This window comes from Macaca nemestrina, chromosome 7 (genome assembly GCF_043159975.1).
Source record: "Macaca nemestrina isolate mMacNem1 chromosome 7, mMacNem.hap1, whole genome shotgun sequence".
NCBI lineage: Eukaryota > Metazoa > Chordata > Mammalia > Primates > Cercopithecidae > Macaca > Macaca nemestrina.
The window spans coordinates 148,144,235-148,167,967 of record NC_092131.1 but is presented as its reverse complement, the minus strand read 5'-3'; the positions used below and the strand labels follow the sequence as shown (position 1 = coordinate 148,167,967).

The 23,733-nt window shown below is 38.0% G+C and overlaps 1 protein-coding gene across 1 annotated transcript in view; it reads left to right on the top strand.

Moving 5' to 3' along the window:
* LOC105490028 (unc-13 homolog C) overlaps positions 1-23,733 on the top strand; it is a 699,235-nt gene that overhangs the window by 61,493 nt on the left and 614,009 nt on the right. The window lies entirely within an intron of this gene.

Below are 23,733 nucleotides of genomic sequence, written 5' to 3'. Positions count from 1 at the left end.
GTATAATTTATAAAGAATAGAAATTTATTTTTTCACAGTTCCACAGGTTGGGAAGTTTAAGTCCTGGTTCAGTTTTCCAGGGAGGGCTGCTCTCTGCTTCTAAGATGGTGCCTTGAATGCTGCATCTTCCAGAAAGAAAAAACACTGTGTCCTCAGGTGGCAGAAGGAGGAAGTGCAAAAAGGGATGAACTATTTTTATTAAGCCCTTTTATAAGAGCACAAAATCCCATTCATGAGAACAGAGTCCTCATGATTTGATTACTACCTTCTAATACTGTTGCATTGGGAATTAAGTTTCAGCATGAATTTGAGAGGACGAAAACATTCAAACCTCTTCTTCCAGTCACACACCCAATCTCTTAGGCCTATGATGCTGTGTCTCCCAATTATCAAGTATCTAGTAGCTGGCTGGTCTTTGCTTCATCATCCCTTGTCCTTCCTTTCATTGCTTTGTAGAATGAGTGATATTTAATGTAATTGATTTTCAGTTGATAAGCCACATCTCCTGGAGATGTTTGCATTTTATGTCTTTTCTATTATCAAATGGAAGCATTCCTGCTGATAAAGATATTTAGGCATTGGAAATTTAGTAGGGTACCGTTTTTGGATAGCAAAGCATGTCTAGATATCCCGAAATAACATCATTTTAGCAACTGAACACACATCAGGCTAGGCTTGAAGGAATCATCTTTGGACAATTTGAAGTTTCTACACTTTGACAGGAAGTTATTACTGATAGAGAGACGTGGAAAGAACCAGAATATTTGTTGCACCAAATAGCTAGGAAGATGCACAAGTGTATGTGTTTGCCTCTGTGCATATGTGTGCATGCTGTGCAGGTAACTGAGCAAATGGCTTTCATTGATGCCTTTTATAGATACTATAGAAATAAGGATCAAATATTAATACAATAAAGCTTTGATCTGGCTGCATAAAATTAAGCATAATTACAGTCAAGTATGTTATCTGTTTAACATGGTCATGTTATTATCAAAACAAATTATGCAAAATAAATTATGGCATATCATTCATGAACTTTATTATAAATTTTGCTTGTTACAATATTTAATTTTTCCACAGTGTTTGATCTTTATGGTCTGCTGCTTAGGTAAATCACTTTTCTTACTGCAATGTAAATAGCTATTGGAAGTATTAATTAGAAGGATTTTCTTGTCTTATGGCAAAGGCATGAGTCTACGTGTCTTAAAGACTGAGGATGATTATAGAATAAGGAAATATATCTACTTTGCAGTTCAGGGTTAGATGACTACTTTGTCCTGAGAGGTATTACTCAGTTACAAATGTACTCATTTATTACAGTCATTTGATTCTATTGGTAGCTTTGCTTTCTCTGGCATTGTTCATTTTTAGTATGAATGATTTAGAAAGAAAAGCAGTTTGTGTGGAAGGAAGTGATTTTCATGTCAAGGTACATCAAATCAGGTTGACAGGAAAATACTCCTTTGATTACAAGGCCGGAGAAACATGAGAGATGCCTGGACAGGCCTAGAAGCCCAGTCATCAGGAAAACTTTTCCCACCTTTCTGGGTGCCTTCCTTGTGTTGATGAGTGATTGCTCAGGTTTGAAATGCAGGTAACTAGTAGAGAGTTGTTTATTTTGTCATAATCTGTTTAGCACAGGGTATCCAATTTTTGAAAAACTCTCTCTTTTAAGATGCAACAGTAGACAACAATGGAAGATATGTGTATATATTGTGACATTTCTTAGAACTCCAGGTTTTTTAGGCTGGAAAGGACTTTCCAAATCATTTAGGCCAATCCTGTCACTTAAAAGCTGAAATCATAATAAGAGCCTAAAGGTTAAATATTTTGTCCAAGATCATACAAATTATTGTGCTGGAGGATTTCCTAGAAACTGGTTCTCCTCATGTGGTCCCCTGTAGAAGTAATAACAGGAACCTGCTATTAAAATAGATGCTCCTTTAAACGAACTAATGGCATTTGCAGCAGTCTGGATGGGATTGGAGACTATTGTGAAGTAGCTCAGGAATGGAAAACCAAACGTATGTCCTCACTCACTAAGTGTGAGCTGATCTATGAGGATGCAGAGGCATAAGAATGATACAATGGACTTTGGAGACTCAGGGGGAAAGGGTGGGAAGGGGGTGAGAGATAAAAGACTACAAACTGAGTTCCGTGTATACTGCTTGGGTGACAGGTGCACCAAAATCTCAAAAATCACCACTAAAGAACTTAGTCATGTAACCAAATACCACCTGATCCCTAAAAACCTATGGAAATAGAAAAAATTTTTAAAGATATTTCTTTAATAATGGCATAGATGTAATTAACAATGAGACTTATTGCCTCAGAACCCACCTCTTAGTTTATAGAAAAAAGACACAAATAAAAAATACAGAATGTACTTCTAGTTACCAATATTAGAATAAAAATCTGAAAATGCAAAACATAAAATGTTATAACATTTTGGAAGAGGTTAGGGAAACATTATTACTTTGGATATACCTTAATTCCTAATTTTTTTATTAAGTGACAAGAAAAAATTCTTTGGATTATTTTGCTAACTTTATCTTATTGTCGTGGGATTTTTGAACTGGAATCTGTCTTGAAGATCATTGAGAACAGCTGTTATCAAGCCTGGATGCATGCCAGCATCACCTGGGTGAAATTCTATATACGAAGGTTCCGTGAACCACAAACCCAAGGATTCTGATTCAGTGGGCCTGAAGAAGGACCTGGGAATATGTATTGTGAATAGAATCCCCTAAAGTTTTGGAGACTGGCCAGGTTGGAGAACCCTCAATCTAATTCAATCCTCTTGTTTTGCAGATGAGAAAAGTCAAAACCCAGAGATACTATGTACCTGGGTAATTTTTAAATGTTAGGACAGCACATGATATGGTGAGAGAGGGATCTGGCACCCTTAAGGAAATTGATCCAAGCACAAAAGGCTCTCACCCTGAACTTCTTGAGCATGGGAGATCTGTATGTCCTTTCACTCTTCATTTCTGTGGGTTAGAAGAATTATCCAAAGGCAATGAGCTCTCTAATACGATCCTCTGCTACATACAGTGGAGTTTCATCACAGGGTCATAGAATTTAGTCCAACTTTGCTGGCAAAGTGAAAGAGAAAAGGAGATACAGATAATAATTTAAATAGTGCTAGTGATTTCTCTGGTCAATCCATTCAGTGAGCTTTTGTCCCAGAATGGACATCCCTGGCTTGCTCCCTGTCCCAGGAGGCTGATCCCTGGGTATTGGATCACCCAGCCTTCTTCGCCAGCAGGCTTGTAGTCAAGTTTGCAGGTCAACTAGCAGAAGGGAAAGGTCAGAGTATCTTTGCTCACTCCCTGTTTTGGTGCCTCAGCTCTAGTTGTATGTGTGTGTTTACCATTTACTGCTGTAAGCCACTGAAGAGGCTTTTGTCCAGCACCAAGCACGCGATTTCCTCCTTTTGTCTTAGGTGTTAGGCATGACAATCATTTTCTTGTGTACTTAGTCTCTCTCTCTCTCTGGGGCCTTACCATCTCTTTTTGTTCCCTTACCTTAGCTTACACCTCTGTAATTTGTCCTTTTTTTTTTTTTTTTTTTTTTTAAATTTCATTTTTATTATTCTTCCTTGGACATGGCAAGATGAAAGGAGAGACATGCCACCAGGAGTCGCCATAAAAATTTACCAAATTCACCAAATTCAAATTCATCCCACCAGGAAATAAACTTCTTTTAATCCACTATGAAAAGTTATGCATAGCCTTTGACCTAAAATGGAAATACCAAACTATATGAAATACCAAATGGAAATACCAAATACTCTATACTTCACAATAGAGTGCTGTTTTTACTTCATTATGTATCAGTATTTCCATGTCTATTATATATCTATCTACATATCTATGTGTTTAATTATAATATAACTAAATTGACAAGATAATCTTAATGAACATTATTCATATTTGGATGGTCAGGAGGCAACCAGAAAAATCAACTCCTTGTGTATTTATGTCTCACTCAGTGCCCCTTCTCCTCCTCACTCCCTGCTTGAGAACTTCTGTCTTTATCCAGGTGTCTCAAGCAAGTTTTGGAAATTCAGTATTCCTTCAACCACTGATTATTGATGGGACCTTATGAAATGTCAAAGAGCATTTATTTTATGAAAGTAAGAATAACAGTAAAGAGTAGAACAATTTAGTCAGCGTGTGTATACTCAGACACTATTATAATATTTAAGTTTCATTGATAAAAAGCCCTGCTAGAGGGGACAATATTCTTGTGGACATCAATTTTTAAAAGAATTTGAAATGCCATGATGAATTACTGTGGTTGGTGAGACAAAGAGGAGTGACTTGCATAAAGAAACAAGATGAACTGGTCAGGCGCAGCGGCTCAAGCCTGTAATCCCAGCAATTTGTCCTTTTGTTAAAGCAACTTATTTGAATAATTGGTATGTATTCTGTTTTCTTCAGGCACCTAGGTTAATACAAGATGGGAAACATAATTGTTTTTCTCAATAATTCTAAATTTTTGAGTTTCCTTAAAATGCCTCTATCTCCTTGAACTGAAAATGATTAATATTTAAGAATATAATGATGTGAAATTCTTAGTATATTTACTTGATTTGCATGGTACATTGCTGTACATTTTATAATTTTGCATATTACTGTACAGATTTGTTTATATAAAACTATACACAATGTACTTTGTGAACTGTTTAAGATGTTTTCAAAGATAATCTTGACCACATGATCTTTACTCCTTAGAAACTGACTTCAGAACCTCCTCAGTGGTCGCAGTTAAGTTCATTTTGTTTTACTGTATCTATCACAAAAGATTTTAAACCTGGGAGGGAGACTACGAAGTAAGAGAACCGCTATAGAAATAACCCAGTTTATCTAATCCTTTTAAGCTACATTTTGCTGTGGCCTAGGAATCTGAAACTCTTCTTCCAATGACCACTTCAAAATGCCCCCTAGAAGAGTATAAACTAGTACATCCACTTCCAGGGATAATTTGGCAATATTTAGCAAAGTTTTAAATTAACATACCCTTCTTCCGTTGTTTTTTTTGTTTTGTTTTGTTTGTTTTTTTTTTATGAATGACTCTTCAGATATACATTTATAGGGATATTCTTTGCAGCATTGTCTTATGAAATACAGTATACAGCCTACACATGCCTCAAGGGGCCTTGCTAAAAAATGTATAATGTACCCAGAAAATGTATTAGTCCACTTTCATTTTAAAGAATGAGGGATCTCTAGATGCTTGCGATATATTAAGTCAAACAAAAATCCAAAGTGCAGAATAGCATGTTACATGATTACATATACACACCATATCTATTTCCCTTTATATCTTCCTATGTTTTTATATTTTTGTTCTTTCTAAAAATCATAGGCATGCATGATTTGTGTAACAAAAACCAAAATGCTCCAGTGATGGTGATGAGAAGTTGGAAGTACCCAGTAAACAGGGCTAGTCAGATGACTAACTTCATAGGAGCTCATTTTCTCCAACTGAGAGACCCTTCTGTATGGGAGGCTCCCTCTAAATTTCACTGGCCTTCTTCTAATCACTTTAAATCTAGAGCCCATTCTTAGATGCATGCACCTTTGTCACTGTGGAGGTGACTGGATTTCTGATTCAATTTACGGAGAGATGCCTGTGTCCCAGCACCATCACTCAGAGAAAAACGTAGAAGCCAGTTTGCACAGGCATGGGAAGCTTCCCATCAACCAAGATAGCAGCAACACAAATGAGAATAGATGAGCACCCAATGCTAGGAAGCAGAGAGTCTGGGGCAAAATTCCAAAAAGCCGAGCCACTTACAGAAAAGTTTCACAAGATGGGCAGGTGTTGCAACACCGAGAGGATGATTTGGATTCTTAAGTGCAGCCACTGGATGCCAGAAAGAGAGAGAAGATGAAGATATGGTCATACATTTCTGTCCTGAAAAGCAGATCTGGTAGTAATACTTCAGGGATTTTGTAGTCTTCCCATGTAGGAATTGAGGTTATAAAGAATTATTGTCATACTAGGTGACGGCAAGTCAAGTTGAGAGGTTTCTCTAAAGAGAATGACCCCTTCCTTTCTGGGGACACTTGATTGTCTCTGTCAGCCTTCAGTCTTGTATTCATTCTCAAGGAAGCTTAGAATTCCAGGATGTGAGAAATTAACCACAAGTTGTTACTGATAAAAGCGTCAAAGTTTCCCTGGCATCCTAATATGTCAAGGCCGAAGATGCCTCTATAATCGTCTAATTCAGTGGTTTTCAACTTGAGCTGCAACTGGCACTACTGGGCGGAGGCCAAGGATGCTGTTGATCATTCTGTAGTGCCCAGGGCAGCCCACAACAAAGAATTATCCGGAACAGGTAGAGAAATCCTGATGTTGTCCAAATCCTACAATTTACAGAGAAAGAAACTGAGGCCCAGAAATGTTATGCATTTCCTAAAGGCATTAGGGACTGCATCTCTTACTTAACACATTCAAAAGTCCTTCTGTCTCAGTTCTTTAGAGACTTCTTTTGGGGACACCTTCCAATGTGCCAGTAATATAAATTCACTCAGCTTTGATTTCCACAAACATGAAAAGAGGGGAGGGATAGAGCCCAAGTAACTTTCTGCTTTGGCCTGAGCCTGTCCAGGAAAATGCAGCCATTCTTCTCTGTGTTACTTCTCCTTAGCAGCACTAGATGCAGTTAAATCTGTTTCTCTCCTTTCTTCTCATCCACCTTCATTTGTCATTCCTGTAATGGATGGAGTTGGGACAGTTGGCTAAATTGTAGCAAAATTTGAGGTGTTCAAAGACCAAAACAGGATAACTTCCAAAGTTCTTTTGCCTCTGAATTTCTGACTTTATGAACATGGAAAACCTTCAGTGACTCAGTTGAGAGGATTTTGGGAAAGCAGGGAGAGTCATTAAATGAATGGACCTTCTGCTCTTAAGTCACCAGAAGCAGGCCACTCTGCCTGCATGAAGGGCAGGAATGCCAAGAAAATGAGCCTGCTGTGGATACTAAATGTAATTTATTTTATTTTATTTGGGCTACTGAAAGACCTAGCATTAAGGGGAGACCTGTCCTAAGTATTTCTGCGTGCTTTCCAGTTAAAAGTGTTCCTAGGCCGGGCGCGGTGGCTCATACCTGTAGTCCCAGCACTTTGGGAGGCCGAGGAGGGCGGATCACAAGGTCAGGAGACCGAGACCATCCTGACTAACACGATGAAACCCCGTCTCTACTAAAAATACAAAAAAAGTAGCCTGGCGTGGTGGCGGGCGCCTGTGGTCCCAGCTACTCGGGAGGCTGAGGCAGGAGAATGGCGTGAACCCGGGAGGTGGAGCTTGTAGTGAGCCGAGATGGCGCCACTGCATTCCAGCCTGGGCGACAGAGCGAGACTCCGTCTTAAAAAAAAAAAAAAAAAAAAAAAAAAAAAGTGTTCCTAAACCTTAAATGCTTCTTGAAAACGAAATGCTGCCTTGAGTTTAGCACCACTGCTTCCAGCTATTTTGAGTACTAGCTACCCTTTTTAGTATCCACATAATTTTGCAGGTTTCCTGTTCTACAGTAGTTGCCCTTTTCGGCACTCCAGTGATGTGGTTTAAAGTAGGTGCTTCACAGTCGGAAAGATACAGTTTTTTCCATCCTAAGCATCTCCACAATGTGCCATGGGCAAATAGTTTAAGCCATCTATTCCCTACCTTCCACAGCTGTAAAATTGGGGTAATAAGAGTATTTTTCTCATTGATTTATCATGCAAAAATAAAAATAATGTCCAAAAGACTTAGCACAATTCTTGTCATTGGGTAAGTGATTACAATGCCAATAATTATTTCACTGTTTTGAAGGAAAAAGCAAGTTTGAATTCACTTATACATCAAAATGAATTTATATGTTATTAATTATGCTGGTATCTATATTCATTTGACATATGGTAGGATATACTTCTAACATTAGAGATTTGATTGGTCTGTTTTTGGATGTGGTGTTCACTTATTAGAATAGTTGTCTGATTTATATAAGATACTCCCATAAATTCTTCTGTAAGTGATCTAACACCATTCACTTTGCATTTTGGGACAAGTGTTGTTATGGAGTACATTCATTTGGGCAGTTTTCTTTGTGTCCTATTAATGTATTTTTTCTAAATTAATAGTTGTACAGTATATAAAATTTAGCAAATATATGGAAATCTGTATTCTTTTACAAAAAAATGAGAATTGTAAAAGCAATGGAGGTTTTTTGCTGTCTTTGAGGCAGCTTCTGAGAAAGTACATTCTGTTTACATATATCATATTTAAATTAATATTTAAATTATTACAGTTACATTAAAGTAGATTCTTTTATGCTTTTGTTATACTTGTATGTATATATGTGTGGTTAGATATACGTGTGTGTATACGTGTGTGTGTGTGTGTGTATATATATATATTTTTTTTTTTTTTTCCTGAGAGAGAGTCTCACTCTGTTGCACACGCTGGAGTACAGTGGTGCGATCTCGGCTCACTGCAATGTCCTGCTTCCCTGGTTCAAGCAATTCTCATACCTTAGCCTCCTGAGTAGCTGGGATTACTGGCACGTGCAACAATGCCTGGCTAATTTCTGTATTTTTAGTAGAGATGGAGTTTCACCATGTTGGCTGGGCTGGTCCCGAATTCCTGGCCTCAAAGTGATCCACCCACCTCAACCTCTCAAAGTGTTGGGATTACAGGCGTGAACCACTGCTACTGGCCCCATTTGTATATCTTATTCTATTTTAAATATAGGAGATGTTAACAATCAATTGTTAAAATCAAGGAGGCTTTGAATTAATGTTATGTCCCATTTACAAATGAGGTTAGCAAAACCATTTTTAACTTTTTAAACTGCATTTATACCTGAAAATATTTAGTTTTCTTTATAAGAACTTTGACTGATAAACAGAATCTTCCCAAGTGATTAATTCTTTAAAATAAATTAAACTTATAAAGTCAATATCAAGTTATCTTAAACATCTCAACACTGTTTAAGAAACTTAACAGTTCTCTTTGAATAACTAAGATCACAATTTCAAAATCAATTATGTTTCAATTTAGAATCCCAAGACTCATGTGTTAGTTTAATCAAATTATCTTAAGTATTTCTAACATTTTAATACATATAGGTTATTTCCATTTTTACATAAATAATTTCCATGAACTTAACACAATTACAATATAATTATGGGCTTGATTTAGCCTCTCTGTGGTAAATTCCAATCCTTTCTGTTTAAAGAATAGTTGTACTATCTTGGGCCAGTAAAGGCTACAAATCAATGGAATATTTGGGGTCTAGATGCAGTTGATTCTCCACATGTCACTTACCTACAAGTCAACCTGCTTTTTTTAATTACTATAGCAACAGGGACCTCATGCCCTTTAGAAGACATTGTCCTCTCCTGCATTCAGGTTATTGTTATATAACATTTCTGTCCAGTCTCATCGAGGTTTGTAATTTTCTGCACCGTTTTGTTAGGTTTTGCACTTCCTTGATTCTCTTAGTATGTTTTAATGTTTTCTCATCTGGCTCAAAACACATTTTCTTTCCATTCCATCACATGTTTCACATGCTTATGTAATACTTTTGAAACCTCATTGAATTTTATTTGCCTGATTTGAGTTGTCAAAATATTCTAGATTCTTTTCATAGTGCTCCTGACTGGCAGGGCAACAATGAAACAGAATTACATGCCATTGGTGTTGCATATCACTTGGTTCTCTGGCTCCACAGATGACACTAAAATCAAGCTAATGAAAGTAAGGAAAAATAACCAACTAGAATCCCTCCACAGATATTTCTACCTTTGACTTTGAGCATATTCACTTCCAGTTTTCTAATACTGGAGTGTTTCACGGCTCAGGTTTGGGACTCTTTTTTTTTTTTTTTTTCCTATTTATACTTGAATATTTTCCTACTTACACTTGCATTCTAGGTGATCTCATTTGGTCCCATAACTTTGAATGCCACTTGTGTGCTGAAGATGACCACACTTATATTTCCTAGTACCAACTTCCCTCCCAGACTCTAGCCTGTTAGGATGTAACTGTTTCCTTGACTGCTTCATTTGAGTGTCTAGAATCTGATGACTTCTTACATGTCACCCCCCCATTTGCTTCCCTTTCCAGCCCCCATCCTTTGCCTTCATCATCTCTGCACTGGATGCAATGGCCTCCCTGCTTCTTCCCTTGACCCCTACCAGTAGCCAGAGTGAGGCTGTTAATGTCACTATGTCATAATGACATCCTCTGTTCAAAAGTCTACAATGTGCCTCCCCGACCCTACCCCCATTTTACTCAGAGAACAAGCCAAACCCCTTAATGTGGGTTTTACGCTCTTTCCCCATTACCTCTCCAAGCTCCTTTCTTTTTCTTACTGCTCAAACCTTCAATCACTCTGTTCTAGTCACCTGGATTCACTGTGTTCTTCTAGCTCACCAGGCTCATTCCTGTGGGTAGGGTTTCGCCAGAAGCAGACAGACTCTAAGACAGGGTAAATGCAACTAGTTTATTTCAAAGGTGATGCCAAATTAAAACTGTGGGAGAGAGACTAGGAGTCAGGTACAGAAAAGAAGCCAACACGAGATATACTTAGGCTGGAGGCAGGTGGGTCCAATCCCACTGAAGAACTCTGACCTTGCTACTTAAGGTGTGGTCTATGAACCAGCATCATGCCATCACCTGGGAGTTTGTTCAAATGAGATTTAGGCCCCACCCCAGACCTACTCAATCAGAATCTGCATTTTAACAAGGGCTTCAGGTGATTCTTACACCCTAATTAATGTTTGAGAAACTCTCTCTAGGGGACAGTGTATAACATGTCTCTATGTTATCCTACCCAAGCCGAGAAAGCTGGGGGTATTTTTCAACAACTGCCTAGCTGTCATTGGTTGAGTTTTGCTTCCAGGGCTATTAAATTCCAGTTTGCCCCAAGTACTGGCCTAGCATACTCTTTGGCCTGAAAATAAAGGCCTGCTGGAAATGAGTCACAGGTGTTTGCAGTAAACTGTCTTCAGGTGTGTGGAGGTGAGCACCCAGAATACGTGTATGGTACTAATAGTGTCTGCGACTGAGCCTTTGCTGTAGCTGTTCTCTCGGCTTGAAATATTCTTCTCTCAGGTATTCACTTGGCTAAATCCTCTACCTCCCTCCTCCCAGTCTTTACTCAGATCATACTGTCTCAGTGAGACTTATCTGTATTTAATTTTGCAACCTGCATGCACCAACCCAGCATTCCTAATTCCCCTCAGTCTGCTCTTTTCTCTTTGTAATTGCACTTAGCCTTTGAATTCACTGTATAATTTATCCACTTAATATACTCATTGTTTACCTGCTTCCATGGAAAGTTAGCTACACCAGAGCAGCAGACTTTGTCTGTTTTGCTTATTGATGGATAACGTAGAGGAGCTCTTTAATGTTTGTTAAATGAATACCGTTCTATATTTTAAAATATAAGATGGTAGTATATATAAAACTTTGTATCCTGCATTTGGCTTAGCATTATGTCACAAATATTTCCCATATCATAAAAATACTTAAATATCATTTTTAATTGGTTGCCAAATATTTCATTGTCTCTACTAATTATAATTAAACAGTCTCATAACATTTGGCATATTTTCTATTGTCTTTTTGTGATTATAAATAACACTTCTTTGTATATAAATCAGTTTCATTTTATACATTATTTCTTTAGAACAAATAAATGCCTGGAAGTCAAACTATTAACTCAAAGACTAAAAATGACCGTCAAGACTCAGAAGAGATACATAAGAAATTGTCTTTTGGAAGTTTTGTTCCCATATACCTCCAGCCAGCAATGAATAGACATGCCTGGAACACCATACTCTTTCCATTAACCCAAAGCTACATAGCGTAGTAGTTAAGAGAATGATTCTGAGATAATTGTCTTGGATTTAATACCAGCTCTCTGATTTATGAGTTGTGTGACATTGGCCAAGTGACTTATCTGTTACTCATTTTGTTCACTTGTCAAATGGGAATGATGAAAATAGTATTATCTCATGGGGTTGTTGTGAAGATTAAATTACTTAGTATAGCTAAAGATGAATATCTGGTACCCAATAAATGCTATGTCACTATTAGCTAATACTATATTGAGACATTTTAAAATTGATAAAGTGAATAAATAGTACTTTATTTTTACTTTATTTGCATTTTGAAGTTGCGGGTATAGTGCTGTCAGTGGTGAAGAGGATTAGTTGATAAGATTTGTGTAATGTTTCAAAACCTGATCTTGTACATCTCAACTTAGCATGATGACACTGGGGCTTGGCATTCCAGGTTGAGCATTCCTAATCTGAATATTTGAAATATGAAACATTTTGAGCACCAACATGATGCTGAGATTTTTTAATTTGGGATGCTTAACTGGCATATAACGCAAATATTCCAAAATCTGAAAAAAATTGCAGTGGAAAACACTTCTTTTCTCAAGATAAGGAATGTTCAACCTCTATAAAATATCACAATACTTCAGAGTCGGGTTTTGGAGTCCTAGATCAAATAATTGTCAGAAAATATTATTTTTGAAAAATTTTATTTTTGACATAGAGCATGAAATGAAAATACATAGAGATTTATCACTGATAAGTTTTGAGCTTTTCACTGAAAATGTGAGTCTGTAAGGATAACTTCAACAGTGACTTTTCAACCCCAACACACCTGCAGGTTTAGGCAAATACGTAAATATACTGATACTGCTAAGAACAAAAGTTATCCCTATGAAAGAGGAAAGATACAAATACAAAATAGGGGAAGTGAAGAATTTTATATTCCAGTGAAGGACAACTGATAGATGGTAACCACATGCCACATGGTTATTTGTCGTTCATTAACTTAGTGGCTTAGAAACCACTTACTGAGGCCGGGCACGGTGGCTCATGCCTGTAATCCCAGCACTTTGGGAGGCCAAGGCGGGCGGATCACGAGGTCAGGAGATCAAGACCATGCTGGTTAACACGGTGAAACCCCGTCTCTACTAAAAATACAAAAACAAAATTAGCCGGGCTTGGTGGCGGTCGCCTGAAGTCCCAGCTACTTGGGAGGCTGAGGCAGGAGAATGGCATGAACCTGGGAGGCGGAGCTTGTAGTGAGCCGAGAGTGCGCAAGTGCACTCCAGCCTAGGCAACAGAACGAGACTCTGTCTCAAAAAAAAAAAAAAAAAAAAAAAAGAAAAAAAGAAAAAAAAAAGAAAAAAAAAAAAGAAACCACTTACTGAGAATCTACTGTGCCTAACATTGAGCATCAAGGTTGTGAAAGGACGACAGAATCAGTCTATCACACTTCTTGTCCTTAATAAGCCCACTAGATGCTCTCTATTAAGCCTGGAAACATGACTGCTTCTCTGTAAGGAAAAGCTTATAACATGTTCTTGCTTCAGAACAACAGTGGCTTCATCTCAGGACTCTACTAAAATAAGCTTATGGTAAATTTACCTTATGTGTGTATGGGTTTTGAAATTATACATTTTAAAAACCATATATATTTTTTTCACGAAGTGGCTAAAATAATTCTGGACATGGAAATTTCTTTTTTTTTTTTTAATTTATTATTATTATACTTTAAGTTGTAGGGTACATGTGCATAACGTGCAGGTTTGTTACATATGTATACTTGTGCCATGTTGGTGTGCTGCACCCATCAACTAGTCATTTACATCAGGTATAACTCCCAATGCAATCCCTCCCCCCTCCCCCCTCCCCATGACAGGCCCCTGTGTGAGATGTTCCCCTTCCCGAGTCCAAGTGATCTCATTGTTCAGTTCCCACCTATGAGTGAGAACATGCGGTGTTTGGTTTTCTGTTCTTGTGATAGATTGCTAAGAATGATGGTTTCCAGCTGCATCCATGTCCCTACAAAGGACACAAACTCATCCTTTTTTATGGCTGCATAGTATTCCATGGTGTATATGTGCAACATTTTCTTAATCCATCTGTCACTGATGGATATTTGGGTTGATTCCAAGTCTTTGCTATTGTGAATAGTGCTGCAATAAACATACGAGTGCATGTGTCTTTATAGCAGCATAATTTATAATCCTTTGGGTATATACCCAGTAATGGGATGGCTGGGTCATATGGTACATCTAGTTCTAGATCCTTGAGGAATCGCCATACTGTTTTCCATAATGGTTGAACTAGTTTACAATCCCACCAACAGTGTAAAAGTGTTCCTATTTCTCCACATCCTCTCCAGCACCTGTTGTTTCCTGACTTTTTAATGATCGCCATTCTAACTGGTGTGAGATGGTATCTCACTGTGGTTTTGATTTGCATTTCTCTGATGGCCAGTGATGATGAGCATTTTTTCATGTGTCTGTTGGCTGTATGAATGTCTTCTTTTGAGAAATGTCTGTTCATATCCTTTGCCCACTTTTTGATGGGGTTGTTTGTTTTTTTCTTGTAAATTTGTTTGAGTTCTTTGTAGGTTCTGGATATTAGCCCTTTGTCAGATGAGTAGATTGCAAAATTTTTCTCCCATTCTGTAGGTTGCCTGTTCACTCTGATGGTAGTTTCTTTTGCTGTGCAGAAGCTCTTTAGTTTAATGAGATCCCATTTGTCAATTTTGGCTTTTGCTGCCGTTGCTTTTGGTGTTTTAGACATGAAGTCTTTGCCCATGCCTATGTCCTGAATGGTACTACCTAGGTTTTCCTCTAGGATTTTTATGGTATTAGGTCTAACATTTAAGTCTCTAATCCATCTTGAATTAATTTTCGTATAAGGAGTAAGGAATGGATCCAGTTTCAGCTTTCTACTTATGGCTAGCCAATTTTCCCAGCACCATTTATTAAATAGGGAATCCTTTCCCCATTTCTTGTTTCTCTCAGGTTTGTCAAAGATCAGATGGCTGTAGATGTGTGGTATTATTTCTGAGGACTCTGTTCTGTTCCATTGGTCTATATCTCTGTTTTGGTACCAGTACCATGCTGTTTTGGTTACTGTAGCCTTGTAGTATAGTTTGAAGTCAGGTAGCGTGATGCCTTCAGCTTTGTTCTTTTGACTTAGGATTGTCTTGGAGATGCGGGCTCTTTTTTGGTTCCATATGAACTTTAAAGCAGTTTTTTCCAATTCTGTGAAGAAACTCATTGGTAGCTTGATGGGGATGGCATTGAATCTATAAATTACCTTGGGCAGTATGGCCATTTTCACGATATTGATTCTTCCTATCCATGAGCATGGTATGTTCTTCCATTTGTTTGTGTCCTCTTTGATTTCACTGAGCAGTGGTTTGTAGTTCTCCTTGAAGAGGTCCTTTACATCCCTTGTAAGTTGGATTCCTAGGTATTTGATTCTCTTTGAAGCAATTGTGAATGGAAGTTCATTCCTGATTTGGCTCTCTGTTTGTCTGTTACTGGTGTATAAGAATGCTTGTGATTTTTGCACATTAATTTTGTATCCTGAGACTTTGCTGAAGTTGCTTATCAGCTTAAGGAGATTTTGGGCTGAGACAATGGGGTTTTCTAAATATACAATCATGTCATCTGCAAACAGGGACAATTTGACTTCTTCTTTTCCTAACTGAATACCCTTGATTTCTTTCTCTTGCCTAATTGCCCTAGCCAGAACTTCCAACACTATGTTGAATAGGAGTGGTGAGAGAGGGCATCCCTGTCTTGTGCCAGTTTTCAAAGGGAATTTTTCCAGGTTTTGCCCATTCAGTATGATATTGGCTGTGGGTTTGTCATAAATAGCTCTTATTATTTTGAGGTACGTTCCATCAATACCGAATTTATTGAGCGTTTTTAGCATGAAGGGCTGTTGAATTTTGTCAAAAGCCTTTTCTGCATCTATTGAGATAATCATGTGGTTCTTGTCTTTGGTTCTGTTTATATGCTGGATTATGTTTATTGATTTGCGAATGTTGAACCAGCCTTGCATCCCAGGGATGAAGCCCACTTGATCATGGTGGATAAGCTTTTTGATGTGTTGCTGAATGCGGTTTGCCAGTATTTTATTGAGGATTTTTGCATCGATGTTCATCAGGGATATTGGTCTAAAATTCTCTTTTTTAGTTGTGTCTCTGCCAGGCTTTGGTATCAGGATGATGTTGGCCTCTTAAAATGAGTTAGGGAGGATTCCCTCTTTTTCTATTGATTGGAAAAGTTTCAGAAGGAATGGTACCAACTCCTCCTTGTACCTCTGGTAGAATTCAGCTGTGAATCTGTCTGGTCCTGGACTTTTCTTGGTTGGTAGGCTATTAATTATTGCCTCAATTTCAGAGCCTGCTATTGGTCTATTCAGGGATTCAACTTCTTCCTGGTTTAGTCTTGGAAGAGTGTAAGTGTCCAGGAAATTATCCATTTCTTCTAGATTTTCCAGTTTATTTGCGTAGAGGTGTTTATAGTATTCTCTGATGGTAGTTTGTATTTCTGTGGGGTCGGTGGTGATATCCCCTTTATCATTTTTAATTGCATCGATTTGATTCTTCTCTCTTTTCTTCTTTATTAGTCTTGCTAGTGGTCTGTCAATTTTGTTGATCTTTTCAAAAAACCAACTCCTGGATTCATTGATTTTTTGGAGAGTTTTTTGTGTCTCTATCTCCTTCAGTTCTGCTCTGATCTTAGTTATTTCTAGCCTTCTGCTAGCTTTCGAATGTGTTTGCTCTTGCTTCTCTAGTTCTTTTAATTGCGATGTTAGAGTGTCAATTTTAGATCTTTCCTGCTTTCTCTTGTGGGCATTTAGTGCTATAAATTTCCCTCTACACACCGCTTTAAATGTGTCCCAGAGATTCTGGTATGTTGTATCTTTGTTCTCATTGGTTTCAAAGACAATCTTTATTTCTGCCTTCATTTCGTTATGTACCCAGTAGTCATTCAGGAGCAGGTTGTTCAGTTTCCATGTAGTTGAGCGGTTTTGATTGAGTTTCTTAGTCCTGAGTTCTAGTTTGATTGCACTGTGGTCTGAGAGACAGTTTGTTATAATTTCTCTTCTTGTACATTTGCTGAGGAGTGCTTTACTTCCAATTACGTGGTCGATTTTGGAGTAAGTACGATGTGGTGCTGAGAAGAATGTATATTCTGTTGATTTGGGGTGGAGAGTTCTGTAGATGTCTATTAGGTCTGCTTGCTGCAGAGATGAGTTCAATTCCTGGATATCCTTGTTAACTTTCTGTCTCGTTGATCTGTCTAATGTTGACAGTGGAGTGTTGAAGTCTCCCATTATTATTGTATGGGAGTCTAAGTCTCTTTGTAAGTCTCTAAGGACTTGCTTGATGAATCTGGGTGCTCCTGTATTGGGTGCATATATATTTAGGATAGTTAGCTCTTCCTGTTGAATTGATCCCTTTACCATTATGTAATGGCCTTCTTTGTCTCTTTTGATCTTTGATGGTTTAAAGTCTGTTTTATCAGAGACTAGTATTGCAACCCCTGCTTTTTTTGGTTCTCCATTTGCTTGGTAAATCTTCCTCCATCACTTTATTTTGAGCCTATGTATGTCTCTGAGTGTGAGATGGGTCTCCTGAATACAGCAGACTGATGGGTCTTGACTCTTTATCCAGTTTGCCAGTCTGTGTCTTTTAATTGGAGCATTTAGTCCATTTACATTTAAGGTTAAGATTGTTATGTGTGAGCTTGATCCTGCCATTATGATATTAACTGGTTATTTTGCTCGTTAGTTGATGCAGTTTCTTCCTAGCCTCGATGGTCTTTACATTTTGGCATGTTTTTGCAATGGCTGGTACCGGTTGTTCCTTTCCATGTTTAGTGCTTCCTTCAGTGTCTCTTGTAAGGCAGGCCTAGTGGTGACAAAATCTCTAAGCATTTGCTTATCTGTAAAGGATTTTATTTCTCCTTCACTTATGAAACTTAGTTTGGCTGGATATGAAATTCTGGGTTGAAAATTCTTTTCTTTAAGAATGTTGAATATTGGCCCCCACTCTCTTCTGGCTTGGAGAGTTTCTGCTGAGAGATCTGCTGTTAGTCTGATGGGCTTCCCTTTGTGGGTAACCCGACCTTTCTCTCTGGCTGCCCTTAAGACTTTTTCCTTCATTTCAACTTTGGTGAATCTGGCAATTATGTGTCTTGGAGTTGCTCTTCTCGAGGAGTATCTTTGTGGCGTTCTCTGTATTTCCTGGATTTGAATGTTGGCCTGCCCTACTAGGTTGGGGAAGTTCTCCTGGATGATATCCTGAAGAGTGTTTTCCAACTTGGTTCCATTTTCCCCCTCACTTTCAGGCACCCCAATCAGACGTAGATTTGGTCTTTTTACATAATCCCATACTTCTTGCAGGCTTTGTTCATTTCTTTTTCTTCTTTTTTCTTTTGGTTTCTCTTCTCACTTCATTTCATTCATTTGATCCTCAATCGCTGATACTCTTTCTTCCAGTTGATCGAGTCGGTTACTGAAGCTTGTGCATTTGTCACGTATTTCTCGTGTCATGGTTTTCATCTCTTTCATTTCGTTTATGACCTTCTCTGCATTAATTACTCTAGCCATCAATTCTTCCACTTTTTTTTCAAGATTTTTAGTTTCTTTACCCTGGGTACGTAATTCCTCCTTTAGCTCTGAGAAGTTTGATGGACTGAAGCCTTCTTCTCTCATCTCGTCAAAGTCATTCTCCGTCCAGCTTTGATCCGTTGCTGGCGATGAGCTGTGCTCCTTTGCCGGGGGAGATGCAGTCTTATTTTTTGAATTTCCAGCTTTTCTGCCCTGCTTTTTCCCCATCTTTGTGGTTTTATCTGCCTCTGGTCTTTGATGATGGTGATGTACTGATGGGGTTTTGGTGTAGGTGTCCTTCCTGTTTGATAGTTTTCCTTTTAACAGTCAGGACCCTCAGCTGTAGGTCTGTTGGAGATTGCTTGAGGTCCACTCTAGACCCTGTTTGCCTGGGTATCAGCAGCAGAGGCTGCAGAAGATAGAATATTTCTGAACAGCGAGTGTACCTGTCTGATTCTTGCTTTGGAAGCTTCCTCTCAGGGGTGTACTCCACCCTGTGAGGTGTGGGGTGTCAGACTGCCCCTAGTGGGGGATGTCTCCCAGTTAGGCTACTCAGGGGTCAGGGACCCACTTGAGCAGGGAGTCTGTCCCTTCTCAGATCTCAGCCTCTGTGTTGGGAGATCCACTGCTCTCTTCAAAGCTGTCAGACAGAGTTGTTTGCGTCTGCAGAGGTTTCGGCTGTGTTTGTTATTGCCCTGTCCCCAGAGGTGGAGTCTACAGAGACAGGCAGGTTTCCTTGAGCTGCTGTGAGCTCCACCCAGTTCGAGCTTCCCAGCAGCTTTGTTTACCTACTTAAGCCTCAGCAATGGCGGGCGCCCCTCCCCTAGCCTCGCTGCTGCCTTGCCGGTAGATCACAGACTGCTGTGCTAGCAATGAGGGAGGCTCCGTGGGTGTGGGACCCTCCCGGCCAGGTGTGGGATATGATCTCCTGGTGTGCCTGTTTGCTTAAAGCGCAGTATTGGGGTGGGAGTTACCCGATTTTCCAGGTGTTGTGTGTCTCAGTTCCCCTGGCTAGGAAAAGGGATTCCCTTCCCCCTTGCGCTTCCCAGGTGAGTCAGTGCCTCGCCCTGCTTCAGCTCTCGCTGGTCGGGCTGCAGCAGCTGACCAGCACGGATCGTCCGGCACTCCCCAGTGAGATGAACCCAGTACCTCAGTTGAAAATGCAGAAATCACCGGTCTTCTGTGTTGCTCGCGCTGGGAGTTGGAGACTGGAGCTGCTCCTATTCGGCCATCTTGCTCCGCCCCCTAATTGGAAATTTCTTTTAATGCATTTATGCAATAAAGGAGGCAGCCTTGCGCAACATGTGAATTGCATCGGGAGATCACTATGCAGCAGACAGAGAATTTGGGCAACAATGACACTGCAATTTCTGGAGATATTAAGCCAGCAGACACAGAAACATGCATCACTTTATGGATGCCTGGCTGATTAAATGTACATGGGCTTTGAATTTTGAAGCCCAGTCAAGGTTTCCCAGTTCTCTTTTAGCGGCAGTTTATTTTTACTCGGGTCTGGTCAGATGTAGAAACCACAGAAATGGAGGCTGTAGGATTCTGTCTTCTCTAAGCACCTTTGTGCTTTCCTCCTCTGGCTTCCTTCTTAGGTAGGAGCAAAGGTGTATGGGAGAGGAGTCTGCAAACATCCAGCCATTTGGGGCGGTTCATTTGGTTCTTGTCAAGGGAAATAGGTTTCTACTCTTGCCACAATTTCTATGCAACCTTGGATTAGTTAATGTGTAGACGTCCAGAACTTGGGGTACCCTATTTTGGGATAATGTTTTGTCCCTTAGTGGGGTGTCCTATTCTTTCTATCTATTCTGTGCGATCATTCAACTTCATATACATACTCTTGGTTCCTGGTTTGATAGGTGGCTCTATTGACAGATGGCATTATTAAAGACAATTTCCCTTTGGGCCTTAAGTCACCCACAACTTAGGCTTTAATTTCAGAATATGTTTTTCTTATTACAACTTTATTGAAATACATTTATATAAAATTCACCCTTTTAAATACAATTCAATAGGTTTTAGCATATTTAGAGATGTACAGCCATCACCATAGTCTAATTTTAGAATCTTTAGTCACCCCAAAAAGAAATCCCATGTTTATTACTAGTTATTCTCTTTTTCCCCCTGCCCCCAGCCTCTGGCAACCACTAATCTACTTTCTGTCCCTGTGGAGTTGCCTATTCTGAAGCTTTTATATAAATGGAATAATATAAAATGTAGCCTTTTGCATCTGATTTCTTTTACATAATGTGTTTTCAAGGTTTGTCTATGTTGTAGCCCATAACAGTAACTTCATTCCTTTTTGTGCCTGAGCAGTATTTCATATTATGGATATAATACATTTGTTTATCCATTCATCCCTCTATATACTGATCGGAAAAAGCTATTTCCACTTTTTGGCTATTATCAATGCTGCTATGAACATTTGTGTACAGGTTTTTATGATGACATATATTTAAAGTTTTCTCAGATATAGATCTAGAGGTAGGATTACTTGGTTCAGTGGAACTCTTTGTTTAACTTTTTGAAGAATTTTCCAACTCTTTTCCAAAGTGGCTGCACAACCTGACACTCCTACCAGCAGTGTGTTGGGGGATGGGGAATTCCACTTTCTCCACATTCTCACTAATACTTGTTATTATCTGACTTTTTTTTTTAATAGTCATCCTGTTCATGGTGAGGTGGTATCTCACTGTGATATTTTTAAAAATAAATTTTGTTGTATATATTTGAGGTTTACAACATGATGTTATGAGATACAGATAATAAAATTGTTATTATAGTCAAGCAGATTAACATATCTATCATCTCACGTAGTTGCTATTTTAAATTTGCATTTCTCTAATGACTAAGGATGTTTTCCCTTGTGCTTATTGGCCATTTGTGTTATCTTCTTTGGAGCAATATATATTCAAATTATTTGCCCAGATTTTAGTTTGGTTATTTTTTCTTTTTATTGTTGAATTGTATGATTTTTTATATATTCTAGTTACGAGTCCCTTATGACACATGTAATTTAAAATATTTCTCTCAGTCTGTGAGTTATCTTTTCACTTTCTTGTGTCCTTCGAAACACAAAAATTTTAAATTTTGATGACGTGTAAATTATCAATTTTTTCTTTTTTTGCTCATGTTTTTGGTATCATATCTAACAAACCTTTGCCAAATCCAAAGTCATGAAGAACTATTTATATGTTTGCTTCTAAGAGTTTTATTTAGTTTTCAGATCTGTTTTAATTTTTGCAAAAGGTATAAAACAGGGGTTTAGTTTCATTCTTTTGTATGTGGATATCTAGTTGTCTAGCATCATTTGTTGAAAAGATTTTTCTGTTCCCCATTGAATTGGTTTAACAAGCTTGTTAAAAATTCAGAATACTTTTAACCTACAGATTTTTCTTAAAAGATATTTATTGGTGAATTTCCATCTTTTTTCCCCAAATAATACAATTGCTCTCTTCACTGTGAATTTTACATGTAAGCATTCATGCCCATAAATTTTTCAGAACACCTGTTCTTAACTGGAGGTGGAATTATTACCATGAGAGGTGGGGCCTCTGACCAGCAGGAGGTCACAGTAATTATTCCTACCACTCTAGATGAACTGATTCTGTGGTGAGTCATTACTGATGGGGAGAGTAGGAGTAGCTAATACAACCTGACTGCCTGGCTGAAATCTGTCTTTCTTAACCATACACCTGAGGTCTTTACTGAACAAAGAGTAAGTTATTGTAGTAAATAAATAATCTCTGGGAAAATACTTAGAGATTCTGAGAATATCCTATTTTTCATCAGTCTTCTACAAACTGGCTTTAGCATCCATTGATAATTCTTGCTTGAACTGATAATTACCATCAAGGTTGCAAAATGATGGTTTTTCTAATTCTATCAGTCTTTTTACATGTATTAATTGGCATTCTTCTATAAAGAATATTTTATCACTGCTCTATCAGATTTCATAAACTGAGTACACTCTTGTACGCAGCATCTGGGTCAAGAACAGAATATTCCAACATTTCAGAAAAGAAAAGAAACATGTTAAAAAGAAAAGATTTATATTAAAAAAACTATATATAGTAATTAAAATGGGGATAAGAAAGGTAATCCCTTTATCCCTTTATATACATGTAACATATTTCTATAAAATTCCATATATATATGCATATACCCACTCTATAATGAACCCTTTCCAAAAATGGTTTCACAGAAGAATTTCTAAGGGGTATTTATTTTTTAAAAAATTACATGGTAATAATTTGGAGACAAATGATTAAGACTAGTCAAACAGGTTTATCATTTAAGAAGATTTTCACAAATCCAGAGTTGAGGACCTATTACCTGACCATCTCAAGTCAGAAGAGGAATGAGGAGAATCCTTCTTACCCATTTTGGATATATTTTTAAAATTATGATAAAATATACATAACAAGATTTACCATTTTAATCATGTTTGTAGGTGCAATTCTGTGGCATTAACATTCAGAATGTTGAGCAACCATCATTACTATTCATTTTCAGAATTTGTTCATCCCAAGCAGAAACTATGTACTTGTTAATCAATAGCCACCCCCCACCTTTCCTTCTCCCCACCAGTCTCTGGTAAACACTGTTCTCCTTTACATCTCTATGAGCTTGCCTATGCTGGTACCTCATATAAGTGGTATCATATTGACCTTTTGTGTCTGGCTTATTTCACTGAGCATCGGTTTTCAAGGTTTATCCTGTTGTAGCATTTATCAGAATTTCATTCCTTTTTGAGGCTAAATAATATTCCATTGTATGTGTTGTACCACATTTGTTTATCCATTCATAATAGATGTTTGAGTTATTTCCACCTTTTGCTATTTGAGTAATGCTGCTATGAACTTTGGCGTATCAGTATTTGCATTTTATACATTTGCGCAAATCTATCCTCATGTATTTTTGTTCTATAAATAAACTTTTGGAGGCATTTCACAATTTAGAGGTCAAAGAGAAATTAATAATACACATTTTAAACTAGTTCAATGTTTTATTATCAACATTCATATTTGGGCTGAAGATTCAGGGATGAAATAGTGGGCAAAAAGCGGATATATAATTAACACTACACAGGCATATCATAAGTATATCATAATATTTTGCTAATTATTGGAATAGAAAAATATAAAACAGAGACATACATAAATTTTTTTGTGTTTCGTCTTTCTGAATGTATTTTTACATTAAATACACAGCAAGTGCTTACACTTACTTAAATATTATCCTTTTTTAATCAACCAAAACATGCTTATCCTTAGTT